Below are 15,433 nucleotides of genomic sequence, written 5' to 3'. Positions count from 1 at the left end.
TAGCTGCCCTTGACTTTTCCTAGACTCAGAGCCCAGCAGGCCACAGCTTCAGCCCTATTCATTTTTTGCATTTATATTCGATCTCTGAGAATATCTATGGGGATATTCTTATTGAACATGGATTTTTTATTTTCTCCAATATTTTATCCATCATTGCTCTACGACGGAAGCCTCTGGGCTTTCTGTTCTGTTTCACTCGCGTGTCCTGTCTTTTATACAAGCCTTAATTGTAGGTTTATGCTGCATGGTAGGGGGCTACTCTAACAAGTTCCTCCAAGTGTATTCTGCTAACTTTCTCAAGGCTGGATCAGGTAGGAGGCTCTATAGCAGTCACCTGAGATGGTGGTGAGGGAGGTGGTGCTGTCCCCCACCCAACTCGAGGATGCATGAAAGGAGCCCTGGGATGGCAGCTTTAGGACAGGAGGAAGGGTTCTGCTTGGGGTTCCATGCCAACATTTTATTAGGGGTCTCCAGCTAGGCTGGATCCAGCGGCAGGAGTCTATGAGAGCAAACACTGGAAGCTGGAGATGGTCCCTGGATGGTCAACCAGAGGTGTCGTATGTCATGGTGTATATGATAGCGGGATGCACTAGGCGCATTATGAAGCCGTGTCCTTGGGACCCAGTGAGTAAATCATCCGGTATTCCAGATCTGCCCTGGTCTGGGTGAGCAGGGGATTTCCAGTTGCTTCCAGATGGAGGCGGGGCTCATGCATGGCCCCAGTTTGTTTCCCTTCTCCTGCTGCACCAGTTTTGTCCGGGGCACAGAAGGGGATCTAAACATAGAACCGCGTCAGCCTCGTTTGCAATATAAACAGAACCCGGCTCCGCTCGAGTCCCCTCTTGGCTATGAATTCAGGGGCAGTGAGGAGCAGCCTCCGTCCCACCCGGAGGCCCTGGCCCCCCTTGCCACTAGCTGACTGCACGCAGGCCCAGGGGGGCTGAGGAGCCGACCTGGGCTGGCTTCCCGAGCACCAGACACACTGGGCTACCTGCGCGGCCAGACTGGGCACCCGTGCAGGTTTGTTCCAGAAGCCAGTTCTTCCTGGAACTGAGTGTCATTGGAGGACGGACGATGCCAAGTCATAACTTGGCCCTGCAGCAAACGACAGTCTTCCAGGCCCGCCCGAGGGGCGGAGAGCTGCCGGAAGGCCCACCAGGGGGCGCCCTCGCCACGTCTTGCGGCGGTGGGGCTCCGCGGAGCCCTCGGCAAGGAAGTACTGTGTGGGTGCACCCCCATTTCGTTTCGTACAGCACGCGTTGAGCCCTGCCCCGTTGTCCCCGGTGCCGCGGCTCCGGTGCCGCCGTGCTTGGGAGGGAGCCGTTACGGCGCAGTTCCGTCCACCGCAGGCGCCCGGCGCGCCCAGAGAACCGGGAGCGCTGTGTCCTCGCTCCCCGAGGGCTGCTTTGTCCACCGCACCGGTACCAAGGTCCAGAGGATGTCCCGAAGCTTCCGAGGCCCAGGCAGAGGGAGGAGAGGGGCGAGGAGGTGGGCCAGGTGGTGTCCACTGCTCTCAGGCAGGCATCCCCGCCAGGACGGAGAGCCCCGGCCGCCAGCAGCGCTCCCTTTCTGCCCTTGCCCTGTGTCTAGAGGCCACGCGTGGGGCTGGGGGGACGCCCAGGGCAAGGAGCGCTCAGGGAGGACACTGCTGGACGAGGAGCCTGGGGCCACATTCGAGGAAGGGAGCTGGCTACCTGGGCCTCAGGTATGCAGGAGAGGGACTGGGACAGAGAGTGGGGTGAGGCCTGGCAGAGAGGCTGAGTGGGGCAAGACAAGGGCAACCTTTCCAGCTCTAACTGCACAAATTCCAGCGTTCTCTGGCTCCTCGCGAAGCCCCGCAAGCTCCCCTGCCTGGGTCAACACGCTAGGGGTTGTACTGTCAGAAGCAGTCAAGTAAGTCGGAGGGAATTTCAGGGTCACGGGGCTTGTCGTTCCCTGGAGAAAGCTGAGAAAATGCCACGCTCTCCCAGGAAATGTACCATGTTCCCCATAGTGCTGCCCATGTTGCAGGTAAGAGACGGGAGGAGGGATCTGAATGGAAACAAGGCAGGAGGAAAGTCCTGCGGATCCTTCTGTGGCTCCCGAGTTGTAAATACTAGACCTCAGAGGGAGATGAAAGGGTTCACGGCAGAAGCCCAGGACTTAGGAGAAGGGGACGCTAAGAGCAACACGCCCCCCTTGGACTGGAGGGGCAGAGGGGACGTGATGAGGCTGGGGACACTTGTGGGTCCTAGAGGAAGGGGTCCTTGGGCTAAGCCCTGGGAAGGTGTAGAAGTGCCAGAAAGGTTTGTGGGGCAGGAGGGAGGCCTCTGTCTTGCTGCTTCGAGCCCTGGCAGGCGGGAGCCCTTGGGAAGGAAGCCCTGTGTGGTGCTGCCAGCTGGGCCAGGTCTCAAATGCCTCAGACTGGTGCCCTGCGCCTCTGCGAGAGGTAGGAGGAGCCGAGCTGCTTCCGACAGAGCTATGCCTGCTAGGGAGCGTGCGGCAGCCTAAGCCGGAAACAGCCCAAGTATCCTTCCACAAGGGAATGAGAAGATGAAAGAAAAATTGTAGCAGCTTCGTGCAGCGGATGCTTCTCAGCGATGAAGGTGAATGATCTCACAGCTCCTTGTGACAACACAGGTGAATCTGCAGACATAAAGTCAGTGAAAGGAGGTGGCCACAGAAGGGCCCGTATTGTCAGATTCCATTTATATAAAGTTCAAGTCCAGGCAAGACTGGAGAAGTCAGGAGAGTGGTAACACTTTGGGGAGGGTAGTGACTAAAAGGGGACAGGAGGGAGGCCCCTGGCATCTTGGGAATGTTCTATTCCTTAATCTCGGCGAGGGTTGTAGGACGTGCTCAGTGTGTGGAAGTTCGTCGTGCTACACACTTACGACTGTGTGCTTTTCTGCATGTTTATTATGTTTATGTAAATCGTTTTTTAAAAAGATGTAAGTATTAGAAATGAATCTGCAGAGTGGAGTGAGGGAAGTGGGAGTGGTCTTTTGTCATCTCAACGCTCACCGTCCTCGGTGCCCCGCTCATAGGATCTTTGCTCTTGTCTCCTTAAGAGGAGGGTGGTGGAGCGGAATTTAAATCAGGAAGGACTTTTCTTTTTGCTCACCCTTTCAGTCGCTTCCTGAATTGATCTCATGCATTTTTCAGCTCCTGCAAAAACTGAAATGAACTAGATGGCTTTGTGTTCTTGAGAGCTCCCAGTTCGCTGCCTCCTTCATCAAGTACGGCTGGTCTGGTGAGTGCGAGCGTGAACATTTGTAAATCCAGCAGTAAGACCTGTGTGCTGTTCACAGCTGCTGGGCAGACAGTGGTCTTCTTGGTGTCTTCTCCAGAGCCATCAAGTTTCATAGGTGCTGTTGCTGAAGCAGGGCTCAGCTCATCTGGAATCCCCCGGAGGGAGGGGACTACTTCTACTCAGGGCAGGAGATTAAAGATGGCCACAGATCCTTTGCCCCTTGTCCCATTAAGAGGGGCGTTTCCCTTGAATCTGGGTGGGTTCTATGGCTTTTTGATCAACAAAAATCGGTAAAGTGGTGTTGAGCCAGTTTCCAGACCTAGGCAACTTCCACTTGCTGTCTCTTGGAACACTCTGGGAACCCTGGCCTGCCATGCAAGGAGTCCAGATGCGCCAAGACTGCATGTCCAAACAGCCACGTGCAGCACTGCTGTGGATCGCGGTGGAGTCCAGCTGTCCCCACCAAGGAGACAGAAACGTGAGGGGATGTCTTGAACACTCTAGACCAACCCATCTGCCTCTGATGGTGCCGAGTGATTTCAGTCAACATCAAGAGTAGAAGGGGGCGCCTGACTGGCTCAGTCAGTAGAGCACGTGACTCTTGATCTTGGCGTCATGAGTTCAAACCCTATGTCAGGTGTAGGGCTTACTTAAAAATAATAAATGAACTGTAACTCTTACATTAAAAAAGAGAGGGAGAGCAGAAAAATTGCCAAACGGACAGACAAAATCATGAGATACGAGGCAGCGGTGGTTGTTCTGAGCCACTAGGTTTGCCATGGTTATTTCTCAGCAATAGGTCACTGGAAAAGTTGAATCTTCACTGAGACCAGAGCCTTCATGCCCATGAGGAGCAGCTCCTTGGCTCTGTAAGAATTCACCTCCTTCACTCACTTTGCCAAACTGTGACTTCAGTATTTACTAGCTCTCCATTCCATTAGAATTTATCTAAGCTGCCAGGCTCGTGGCAGGATAGTTTATTGCGGACTTATTTTTTACTTTATTCTTGTTGCTCTCTGCACATTTTCCTCACTGAGCAAGTTATGAAGCTTTTGTTCTCAATTCTGAGCTCTTTTTGGGTATGGAGCGGGGGGGGGGTTGTTAGCGTCTGGATGACGTGCTAACACCTAGGCTGACAGAGACAGAAGTGGGCTGGGGTGAGTGCTGAGCAGGGGCTGAGATTCTCTGGGATCTGGAGATTGGGGCTTTCTCCCTATGAAGAGTGGACACCCAGGCCCCTAATTTTGCCCAGAGCATTCCTAGGCTGAGGGATTGCTGGAGAATGCTTGGAGAGGCTGGGCACAGTTTCTCCCAGGAGGAGCACCTAGGCCAGGGTCCCTCAGGGAGACCGTGCTGTCAGTGACATGGACATGTGGGATGGCCAGGACTGCAGGGCTTGACAACAGCCTCTGAAAGCAGGGGGAGTGACAGATACAGTGGCTGCCACAATGGACTGCTTGTGTGCCACCTGAAAATTCCTATGTTGAAGCCCTCACCCCCAGTGTGATGATATTTGGAATTGGGGCCTTTGGGAGATAATTTGGTTTGGATGAGGTCATGAAGTTGGAGCCCCCCTGATAGAATTCATGCCCTTATAAGAAGAGGAAGAGACCAGAGTCTTGTCATCGTCTTGTCATCGTCCGTTCCCCCTCCACCCATGTCAGGATACAGTAAGAAGACAGCCATCTGCAAACTAGGAAGAGAGTACTCACTGGACACTGAACCTGCCAGCACCTCCCTCTTGGACTTCCAGCCTCCAGAACCGTGAAGGAAATGTCTGTTGTCTAAGTCACCCAGTCGGTAGTATTTCAATATAGCAGCCTGAGCTAAGAAAGCTACCACTAAGGGCCTGGCCTTGCTTTCCATTTTTCTTCCTTCCTTCCTTCCTTCCTTCCTTCCTTCCTTCCTTCCTTCCTTCCTTTCTTTCTTCTTTCTTTCTTTCTTTCTTTTTTTTAAAGATTTTATTTATTTATGTGACAGAGAGACAGCCAGCGAGAGAGGGAACACAAGCAGGGGGAGTGGGAGAGGAAGAAGCAGGCTCCCAGTGGAGGAGCCTGATGTGGGGCTTGATCCCGGAATGCCAGGATCACGCCCTGAGCCGAAGGCAGACGCTTTAACGACTGCGCTACCCAGGCGCCCCTCCATTTTTCTGGCACAGCATAAGCCCCTGATATTTTGTAAACTTGTAGAGGGAGGACAGAGCCCCCCTAAAGACTAAGGTTGAATTTCTTCCCAGCGTGGCAGGTTGGGGCACAGTAGATTCCATTTAATCGAGAAAAAATAAGGAATGTGACATTTGGTGTACGTTTTGTAACCAATATTGATAAACAACGTAATTCTCAAGTCATTGACACATTTTATGGCCTTCTCTTCTTTGCGTTGTGGCTCCTCTGCATTGAATTCTAAGCATTTTCCTTGGCAGGTTTTTCCTGAAATGCCTCCAGGTTTGGAATTTTTATTTTGTTTTATTTTTTACAAAGAGAAGGGCATGGAAACAGAAGAGAGGCTTCCTCAGAAAAATAAAACCCGAATATTTTTGATGCATATCCTTTATTTCTTGCTCACTGAATATTTTCTTTCTGTATTTCCTTGATCTTTAATAAATCATTAGAAATTTTTAAAAATTCTAATCTTTGTCTCCTAACAAATATTTCTTGGGTTTTTCATTCTTTTCTCTCTCTCTGTTTCTGTTTGGAAACTAGTCTGTCTTCTAGTTCACCAAGCACTTTTTCTGCTATTTCTAACCCATTGTTAACCCATTTTTTGAGTTCTTAATATCAGTTGTAATTTTTTATTCCAGAATTTCCATTTGATTATTTTATAGATTTCAGTTTTGTGGTGAAGGTTTCCATTTTAATGTAGCTTCTGTATCTTTTCCTCTCTTTCTGTGAACCTATTAACCATAGTTCTTTTAAAGCCCTTGCTTGTTAAAGCAGTATCAGGATCTCTTCTTTGTCTATTTTTATTGCCTCTTTTTCTCTTGGTTTTCATTTTCGTGGAAGTGTCTCTTTCGTTTTTACAGAAGTGTCTTTCGTCTACTGATTTTGATTTGATACTAAACATTGTTTATAAAAGCTGGGGCTTGTCCAGACGATGATGTCTTCTAACACAGAGTGTTCACCTTTTTTCTGCTCGGCAGACGGTGGAAGCTGACCACCTTATCCAGTTGGCGACCTCGCCGTGCTAAGGCTGAACTGCGGGTATTTATTTAGTTAGTGGTTAAGGCTGTAGCCCACCTTTTGTTTGTTCTTGTTCCTAGGGTATAGTTCTCGAGACTGAGCTGAGAGCTGGTCAGTTCACTGCAGTCCTTCCCCTGCAGGGTCCTGACTCGAATCCGGAGTGTTCAGAACTATGAAAGACGGTGGAAATCATTATTCATTTCAGAGGTTTCTGCCCGCAGCCTTACGTGCCTTCAAAATTCGATAAATGTCTTGAAGGGATACTGCAGTTTGAGACCTCTTAAGTCTCCAGCTCTGTCACCCTAACTCCATGGCATTCTGACTGAGCCAAGCTCAGATTCTTAGCCTTTTGCCTGAGCAAAAGTGTTTGATAATTTGCTAGAATGACTCACGGAACTCAGGAAAACGGCATACTCAGAATCAAGAGTTTATTATAAAGGATGCAAGTAAAGACTATAACTGAACTCAAGGGGTTCAGCACTTGGGGTGCATTAAATTGAACACAACCCAAGAAAGTGTTGAAAGCAAAGAACTTTTGGATCCCTGGATGGCTCAGTTGGTTAAGCGTCTGCATGCAGCTCAGGTCATGACCCAGGGTTCTGGGATGGTGTCTGTGTTGGGCTCCTTGCTCAGCAGGGAAGCCTGCTTTTCCCTCTCCCACTCCCCCTGCTTGTGTGCTCTCTCTCTCTCTCTGACAAATATAGATAAAATCTTAAAAAAAAAAAAAGAAAGAAAGAAAAGAACTTTTTATTACTTGTTACAAGTAAGGAGACTGAGAGATAGTTCTCAAAGCACTCTATCCTTGTAGGGTTGGTATAGGAAGCTTTTATTCGGCATATTAGGGGGCAGGGAGCTTGCATATACGTTGTTGGGGAGGAAGAATTTCCTCTGCCCTTCCAAGATTCTAGCTAGACTAAGATTCAAATTGACATGAGACTGATTAACAGGAAAGTCGAATTTAGTGGGTGTACCTGTGGGAATTCCACGCAGAAATGGAAATTCCAAAGACATGAGACAACATGAAGCTTACATGAACTAAGGAGGGGAGTGGTGTCTGAGGATACAAAGAGGAGGAAGGCCATTAGCAGGAAGGTGAAAAGAAGATCTTTGAAAAAATAAGGTTGCCCTATTATGTAGATAAGTTTCTAAGGTAAAGAGGAATCTCTGTTAATAGCTCTTTTTGATGAAAAGTCAGGCCAAGGAATATCAAGCAGGCCATTATGGGGAAGATAAAGAGCTTGCATTGGCTGGGTTTTGATTGCTTTTAACTCAAACTAATGTTCATGCCAAAGTAGCCCATCTCGAGGAGGCCTGCCCCCACAACGTTAAGGAACTCATTCATACTCTATTATTTACACACTTCGGTTCAATTGCACATGCCTAGCCTGTTGGCATGCTAGCACATATATCATAGTTCAAAAAATGGCTAAAAATTCCACCCATAGGAGAAGGTCTTAGTATTATAATGAGCTAAAGGCATCTTCAGGACAACTCAGGGGGGCTCTGTGCAGGTCCTCAGTAAGAGGCTACCAGGTGAGACACCTAGCAAGGGTTATCAGGTGAAATACCTAGCTGGGTGTCTCATTGGCTGAAACTGTAATTCTGCAAAGCAAAACACATTCCTTCCCTGCTTTTGTCCCTCCCCTTCTTCCCTTCTGATAGCTTTTAGCCTTCTGATTTGAATGACTTCTTACTGCATCTTGGGTAAGAGTACCAGTCAAATGAAAAGACACATAGGGTGAAATCTAGGAGGGTCACAAGCACAGAGCTTCCCCATCCTCTCACCATAGAATCAGGGTGCCTCACCTTCCAGGCACATGGATGTACTCACCAACCTGGAAACTCTACCAAACTTCATTTCATTATGTAGGCATAATTGATTGAATCTTGGCCATATGATTGAACTCAATTTCCAGCCACCCTCCCCTGCTAGGAGGTTGGCCTGATTCAAAGCTCCAACCTTAAATCACATGGTTGGTCTTTCTGGCGACCAGCCCCTCATCCTGCCATCTCATTAGCATAAATTCAGGTGTGACCTCGGGGCTCATGAATTACAAAGATACTCCTGTTATTCAGGAAATGCCACGGATGTGGAGTCCCCTTCCCAGGAACCAGGGACAAAGAGCAATCTTTATTGTACAACAGGGACACATAATGTAAAATAAAAGAGAGTTGAGAAATATTGACTTGTCTTAAGGAGCCTATCATAGGAGTTTTAAGGAATTAAATATTTAAGGAACTTAAATATTTGGCAAGTGCATTAGGAAAGAAATCAGCCAAGTATAGTCTCTTTTTACAATGGAATCATAGGATTGAATCTCTTAGTTATTGCAGGAATCGAAATGTGGATGCCCAGGGTCCTGTAAAGGAGTTGGTGCTCCGGAAGATGAGAGAGGTTGAGGAATATGTCGATACAAACATGGAAGATCTGTCACAGGTTATGTACTCTTTGCTTTCTCTTAGGAGTGGAGCAAAATTAAAGGGGAGGTGTCATGGAACACTTTATCACAGCTGCTAACTCAGGAAATGGAGGAGTATGCCGCGGCACATGTCATGGCCAACTGCCCCTCCTTGCCCCCAGAATCCCGAGGGAGCAGGTGAAAGCAAAAGCATAGCTCTTGGCTGGGTTTGCCAACAATGTTGCTGAATAAACTCAGATAAAGTCATTGCAAAAGAAGCCAATAACTCAGAAGCTCAAGGGTTTGGAGAAGAGGAAAGGAGACATTTATTTTGGGTGCCCGCAGCCGGTGAGGTGGCAGGGTCACACCTTAACAACCGACTTCTCCACCGGCAGGATGGACATCCAGAGTCTTGTAGGGGGAAGTTGGGGGGGGGCGGGTATGTTCAGGAGAGAAGGCAGAGGGTGCATGATCATGGGTGGGGTTGGTGTGTGCTCAGCCCACGATCAAGGGCAGGGAAGGGGACCTGTGGGGTGTGGTCTTCTAGGCGTTCCACTGCAATCAGGGTTTTTTTTAATCTGGTGCTTACCAGAGGGTCATTGTCAATGCCTCAAGAAAGTATGATAAGAAATAACTGTTGGGTCCATAGTTGAGCCAGAGGACTCGCTGACAGAAGCATATAGAAAAGTTGACTTCCTCCGTAATTCAATCCCACGCTTTCATTTTCCACATTAAAATGTTTCCACATTTATATTCATATGGAATTGACTTTGCATGTTGAGAGACAATTCTAATTATTATTGTATTTCAAATGATTAGAACCAATACCATTCTTTCCCCACTGGCCTGAAATGCATGTCTTACCATATATCGATTTATACACACTTAGGTTTCTTTGGGGGCTTTGCATTTTATTTCACTGACAAAGTCATTTTTTTTTTTAAAGATTTATTTATTTATTTACTCTACAGAGAGAGAGAGAGAGAGAGCTAGCCAGCGAGAGAGGGAACACAGGCAGGGGGAGTGGGAGAGGAAGAAGCAGGCTCCCAGCGGAAGAGCCTGATGTGGGGCTCGATCCCAGGACTCTGGGATCACACCCTGAGCTGAAGGCAGACGCTTAGTGACTGAGCCACCCAGGCGCCCCTGACAAAGTCATTCTTGCACCAGCAACACTTCGTTTTAACTACTGAGACTTTTTTTTTAAGATTTTATTTATTTATGTGACAGAGAGACAGCGAGAGAGGGAACACAAGCAGGGGGAGTGGGAAGGGCGAAGCAGGGTTCCCACTGAGCAGGGAGCCCAATGCGGGGCCAGATCCCAGGACCCTGGGATCATGACCGGAGCTGAAGGCAGATGCTTAACGACTGAGCCACCCAGGCGCCCCAAACTACTGGGACTTTTTAACATACTTTAACATCTAGTAGGTCTGACACCCGTTCTTTATTCTTATTTTTCAAACATTTCTTGAAAATTTATTATTTATTATATTAAAAGTCTTATTATTATTGTAATTGATGCAGGGTCGTTGAGCACAACAGTCAAGAAAGAATTATTGAGATGTTTACAGTGCAACTTGGTTTATTTAAGTAGCATTGAGACAGGACCCATGGGCTGAAAGAGCTGCACTGATTGCCGTGTGAGGCTGGTGGATACGTGCTTAGTAATCAAAAGGAGGGGGGCATGTGGGGAGTATCAGATTACAAAAGTTTCTTTGAATTTCTTTGAATTTCTACTCCTAAATGACTTTTGTAAGATTCCTCTGGTGCTTATCATTCAGTTCAATATTAACTACTGGAGAGACACACAGACAGTCATGAGACCTTCAAGAATGTAGTGACCAGCACGTATTTGATCCTAACTGGAAACTATGTGGGCCTTAGGGTCAGCCTCGCAGTCCAAGGGTAAACATTTTCTGCTTCTGTCCCTCATCATAACGACCTTGTATTCATAGATACCTTGGGGGAAATCGATGTACAATATTGAGGATTCACATTCCAGTGCGTGGGGTATTTGCATTAATGTTTATGGGTCTTCAAAAACATTTGTAATCTTCCCATGGATGGGAATGTTTCTTTTCAGTAGGTTTCAAGTATTTTATATATTGATATTGTAAATGAGAATTTTTTGAATGATACTTCCAACAGGCTGCTGTTGGTAAATGGCAAATCTATTACTTTTTTTTTTTTTTTAAGATTTATTTATTTATTTATTTGACAGAGAGAGACAGCCAGCGAGAGAGGGAACACAAGCAGGGGGAGTGGGAGAGGAAGAAGCAGGCTCATAGCGGAAGAGCCTGATGTGGGACTCGATCCCGTAACGCCAGGATCACGCCCTGAGCTGAAGGCAGACGCTTAACCGCTGTGCCACCCAGGCGCCCCGCAAATCTATTACTTTTATATATTATTTTGCAATTATCCACATTTCTGAACTTAATGGTTTTTCAGTTTACTCCCCAATTTTTAAGGAAGATAATCGAGTCTGCAAATAAGAATACATTAATCTCTTCTGCTTTTCCAATGTATATTTAAGTTCTTTAATTTTATATTATCTTATTATACTAGATACAACTGTCTAGGAAATATAAATAATAGTTACTAATAGTGGTTATAGTAGGAAACTGGGCTAATTCTTGGTATTATAGGAATAGTAAGTATTATGTTGATGGTTGATTTGCAATAGACATTCTTTAGGATAAGGCTCTTTCCATGTCTAGGTTCTAATCTTTCTTTTTTTTATATCTATACAGACTTGATTGTTCAGTTTCATCAAGCGTCAATAATAAAAATGATCATATGGTTTAATTCCTCTGGCCTATAAATGTGGTGAGTTGGAATATATTTTAAAATATTAAGCTATCTTTGCATTCTTGGTTGGTCATGGTGTATTATTCTTTTCCTGTTTCATACTAAATTTTTACATTCTGGATTGAGACTCTGGAAGTCTTAAAATTTCTTTCAGAAACTTCCTATATCCAATATGTTCCTAAACTAACCTCACAGAAGGAAGATATTTTTTTTCCTTTGTTCTCTGTCCAAATATCAAAGGAAACTTCCAAATTCCAGGTAGGTCAGTGTACTAATACCTACAAATCAATTCTGATAAAACCATTTTACAATAAACAACTGTTGCTAGGTGATTACTCTCTACTAGGCATTGGACTAAGACAAATATTATTTTATTTAAGCCCTAAATTCCTCCATAGTTTCAAAAGTATACTGTAGTGATAAGTCAACAAAATCTTAAATAATATCCCTATGACAGAGACCCTTACAGCTCTTCAAAAAACATCGTGCTTGTGGCGGCTGGCTTAGTCAGTAGAGCATGTGGCTCTTGATATCAGGGTTGTGGGTTTGAGTCTCATGTTGGGTGTAGAGATTATTTAAAAATTTAAAGAAAATATTTAAAAAACCCCACTCTGCTTATGATGATAATTTTCAAGCACACACAAAGGTAGTAAGAAGAGTATAAAGAATCTTCCTATGTTCATCACAAAGCTTCAACAACTGCCAAAATTTGGCCATACTCAATCTATTCCTCCCATTTTTGTTTTTTTCTGGGATTTTAAAAAAATAATTAAAAAAAAAAGATGTATTTATTTATTTGAGAGAAAGAGTATTCAAGCAGACTCCCACTGAGTGGGGAGCCTGACGAGGGGCTCGATCTCACGACCATGTGATCAACACCTGAGCCAAAACCAAGAGTTGGAGGCTTAACCGACTGAGCCATCCAGGTGCCCCTCTGGAGATTTTTAAAAACAAATTCCAGACATCGTACCATTTCATCTATAAATTCTTCAGCATTATACTAAATTCTTATTTGAGTCCCTGCAAGCTGAGAGCATAATCACAAAGCACAGTTCATCATAAGAAATTCTGTAAAGGTTTAAAACAGTGTGATCAAACTTGAGAGTGTTGCGAACGTCTGGAATTACATAGTCCACACAGGTGTACGTACTGCGTACCCTCCAAGGACTCCTACGTGGACTTTGTTTCACTTAACTGAGTTTTTGGTAAGAACTGGGGGGAAGGACAATGTTCAGTTACATGTTTTGGCAAAAACGTAAGAGTGCAAGTTATTCTTGTTGGTGTTTAAGAGAGACCCATTAACCAGGAAGTAGATTTGGCATCTTCGTAGAAGAATTATCTAGCCTAACCAGAGTTCATGACACCTAGTCGCTGCACAGGCAGATGGCATGAGCTCTTGGTAGGATTCACTAAGCTGAGCTGGCTTTCATCAGAATGGTGTCTCTTAAAAGTGGACAACTGGAGTGAAAGAAGCCAGATAAAGTAGAGCACATCCGTTATGACGTCACTTCATGAAAGTCTAGAAAACGCAAATTAATCTATGGTGTCAGTAAGAGGATCAGCGTTTGCCTGGGGATGGGGGCAGGGAGGGCAGAAGGAAAGGAATCACATAAGAGAATAAAAACTTCTAGGATGGTCACTTATTGATTGTGGTGATGGTTTCACAGACATTTAGATTTGACAAAACTTACCAAAGTGCATACTTTACATCTGTCCGGTTTATTGTATGTCAATTATACCTTCATAAATATGTTTTTTCAAAAAGCAGAGCTGAAGGGCAGAGTGGTGGAAAGCCTGCAGATGCCCTTCCAGAAGGGCGCGCCTACACTTCCAGGCCCAGGTCACAAGAGGAACTCGAAACGAGAAGAGACAGGAGTCTGCAGGCTGACAACTGTGAGCCCACAAGTTAAGGAAACTACCCCCTGGGTACACAATCCACTCTTTGGGTGAAGTCCTAACCAACCGGTTGGTTGAGTCAAGGGTGGAGACCTGAGCCCTGTTGGTCCAAAAGGTTGCCCTGGAGATACAGGCCTTGCCTCAGCAGCTTTCCTGGAGTTTTCTTCCGGTAGCCTAATAAAGGTCCCAGTTCTGTGCAGCAGGACAATTTTTGTGTACCAGGATCTTGTCACGCTCAGGTGAAGCTGAGAACATGGTGTTTGTTTCTGGTCTTCTGTCTAAATAGAAAAGCTCAAAAGGAACAAAAATGAGCGTGGGAATTATCTAGTACCCGTATCTCCGAGAACTGTGTTGGGCGGGATTTAGCTACGAAGTGGGGGGAAGGTGCCAGTCAGTCACTAGGATCTAGATTTTGCCTGCTAGCTTAGGATTCCAATCTAGACAACTAAAATTTCAGGAAAGATTGACCAACTTTTATATGAAGAATTGGTTCAAGTGGTGGCCTGATGTATTTGAGGCCGCCCTTGCTGGTGTTTCTCAGCCTGCTCAATAGACTGCTTCAGAGGAAGCGCACCCCATAGACAAGGCCAGCTGTGTCCATTACTGGGGACACCTTAACTTATACCACTAGAGTCTTGACCCTGCAAGCTCTGGAATCCTATATAAAGTTCGTTGCATCTCCTACTGGAAAATATGGGGGGTGCTCCAGGGTTGATATAGGAAACCATCCTACCAGCCTTGAGCTTTTTCCTTATGCCTGAAGGTCTTTGGCTGCCCTAATAAATGCAGGAGCTCAGTGCCTGAATCTTCCCCTTTGGAAGATGGTTGAGGTACCAGTTAAGATTTGAACCAAGCTCTAGGGGCGCCTGGGTGGCGCAGTCGATAAGCATCTGCCTTCGGCTCAGGGTGTGATCCCAGCGTTCTGGGATCGAGCCCCACATCAGGCTTCTCTGCTAGGAGCCTGCTTCTTCCTCTCCCACTCCACCTGCTTGGGTTCCCTCTCTCGCTGGCTGTCTCTGTCAAATAAATAAATAAAATCTTAAAAAAAAAAAAATGAACCAAGCTCTAGATCCTCAGGGGCTGACTAGAGCAGAGCATCTTGCCCAAGACAACTGAAGTTGGAAAAGCAGGGAGGGTGGGCCCCAGATAAGGCCTGCAGGGAGCTGAGCACCAAGCCAGGGAGCCTGATTTCCCAGGCAAGTCTAGGATAGGAGAGGGAACTCAGGAGCAACCAGAAATGGGGACAGGCTGGGAACAAAATGGTAGGAGATGGTTGATTTGAACGGCCTTTAAGAGTCTGTGGCTCTTGCCAATATCTCTGTAGGCCATGGGAGCATCATTCATGAAGGTGGCAAGTTGGTTTGGAGCTATAGGGGCAGGGCAGGTGCCACGCACATTCCTACTACAGGACTGTGGCTCCCTTAGAGTCACCAGTGGAAGATTCTGAAGTGTTCTGGGACATTTGGTGCGGGAGGCTGTTTTATAAAACCATACTGTTGGGCCATACTTCCCCATGGCCCAAGTATTTGGAGATGACCATGATGTTTGATCCTAAAAAGATCCTGATGGTTTATATTAGAGGCCACTTGGTATTTCCTGGCACCTCTCAGCAGATCATATTTTCTCAGTCACTAGAAGCTGTCCAGAGCACTGTTACACTTTGCCGGGAAAAGGCCATCCTGACTACAACAGTAGTTAGACGGTGAGTCCAACCCTCTTGTGCTGCTAGACAGGTTCCCTCTTAGTCTTGGCAGCCTTTCAAGGCCCTGCCTGGCTGCTGCTCTGTGGGGCTGGGTCTTCAAACCTTACTGAGCACTACACCCATGGCCTGAGTTCCTGATGGTTCTTGCACGTTTTAGTGTCCTCTTTTTGTTATCTCTGTCTGTATTGGCATTACTAATCATGGGAGATGGGTGCGCCAC

At 46.4% G+C, this 15,433-nt stretch overlaps 1 long non-coding RNA gene across 1 annotated transcript; it reads left to right on the top strand.

Annotated features, from left to right (window-relative positions):
• Window positions 1-1,209: 1,209 nt before the first annotated feature.
• Window positions 1,210-13,713, top strand: LOC103665009. Its single transcript, XR_569207.2, has 4 exons — window positions 1,210-2,585; window positions 3,145-3,232; window positions 11,558-11,633; window positions 13,384-13,713. It is a non-coding gene; the product is annotated as an uncharacterized LOC103665009 (long non-coding RNA).
• The last annotated feature ends 1,720 nt before the right edge of the window (window positions 13,714-15,433 follow it).

The sequence above is a fragment of the Ursus maritimus genome, unplaced genomic scaffold (assembly GCF_017311325.1).
Source record: "Ursus maritimus isolate PB19 unplaced genomic scaffold, ASM1731132v1 scaffold_30, whole genome shotgun sequence".
Taxonomy (NCBI): Eukaryota; Metazoa; Chordata; class Mammalia; order Carnivora; family Ursidae; genus Ursus; species Ursus maritimus.
The sequence above is the reverse complement of the archived record's forward strand: the minus strand, read 5'-3'. Positions and strand labels throughout refer to the sequence as shown.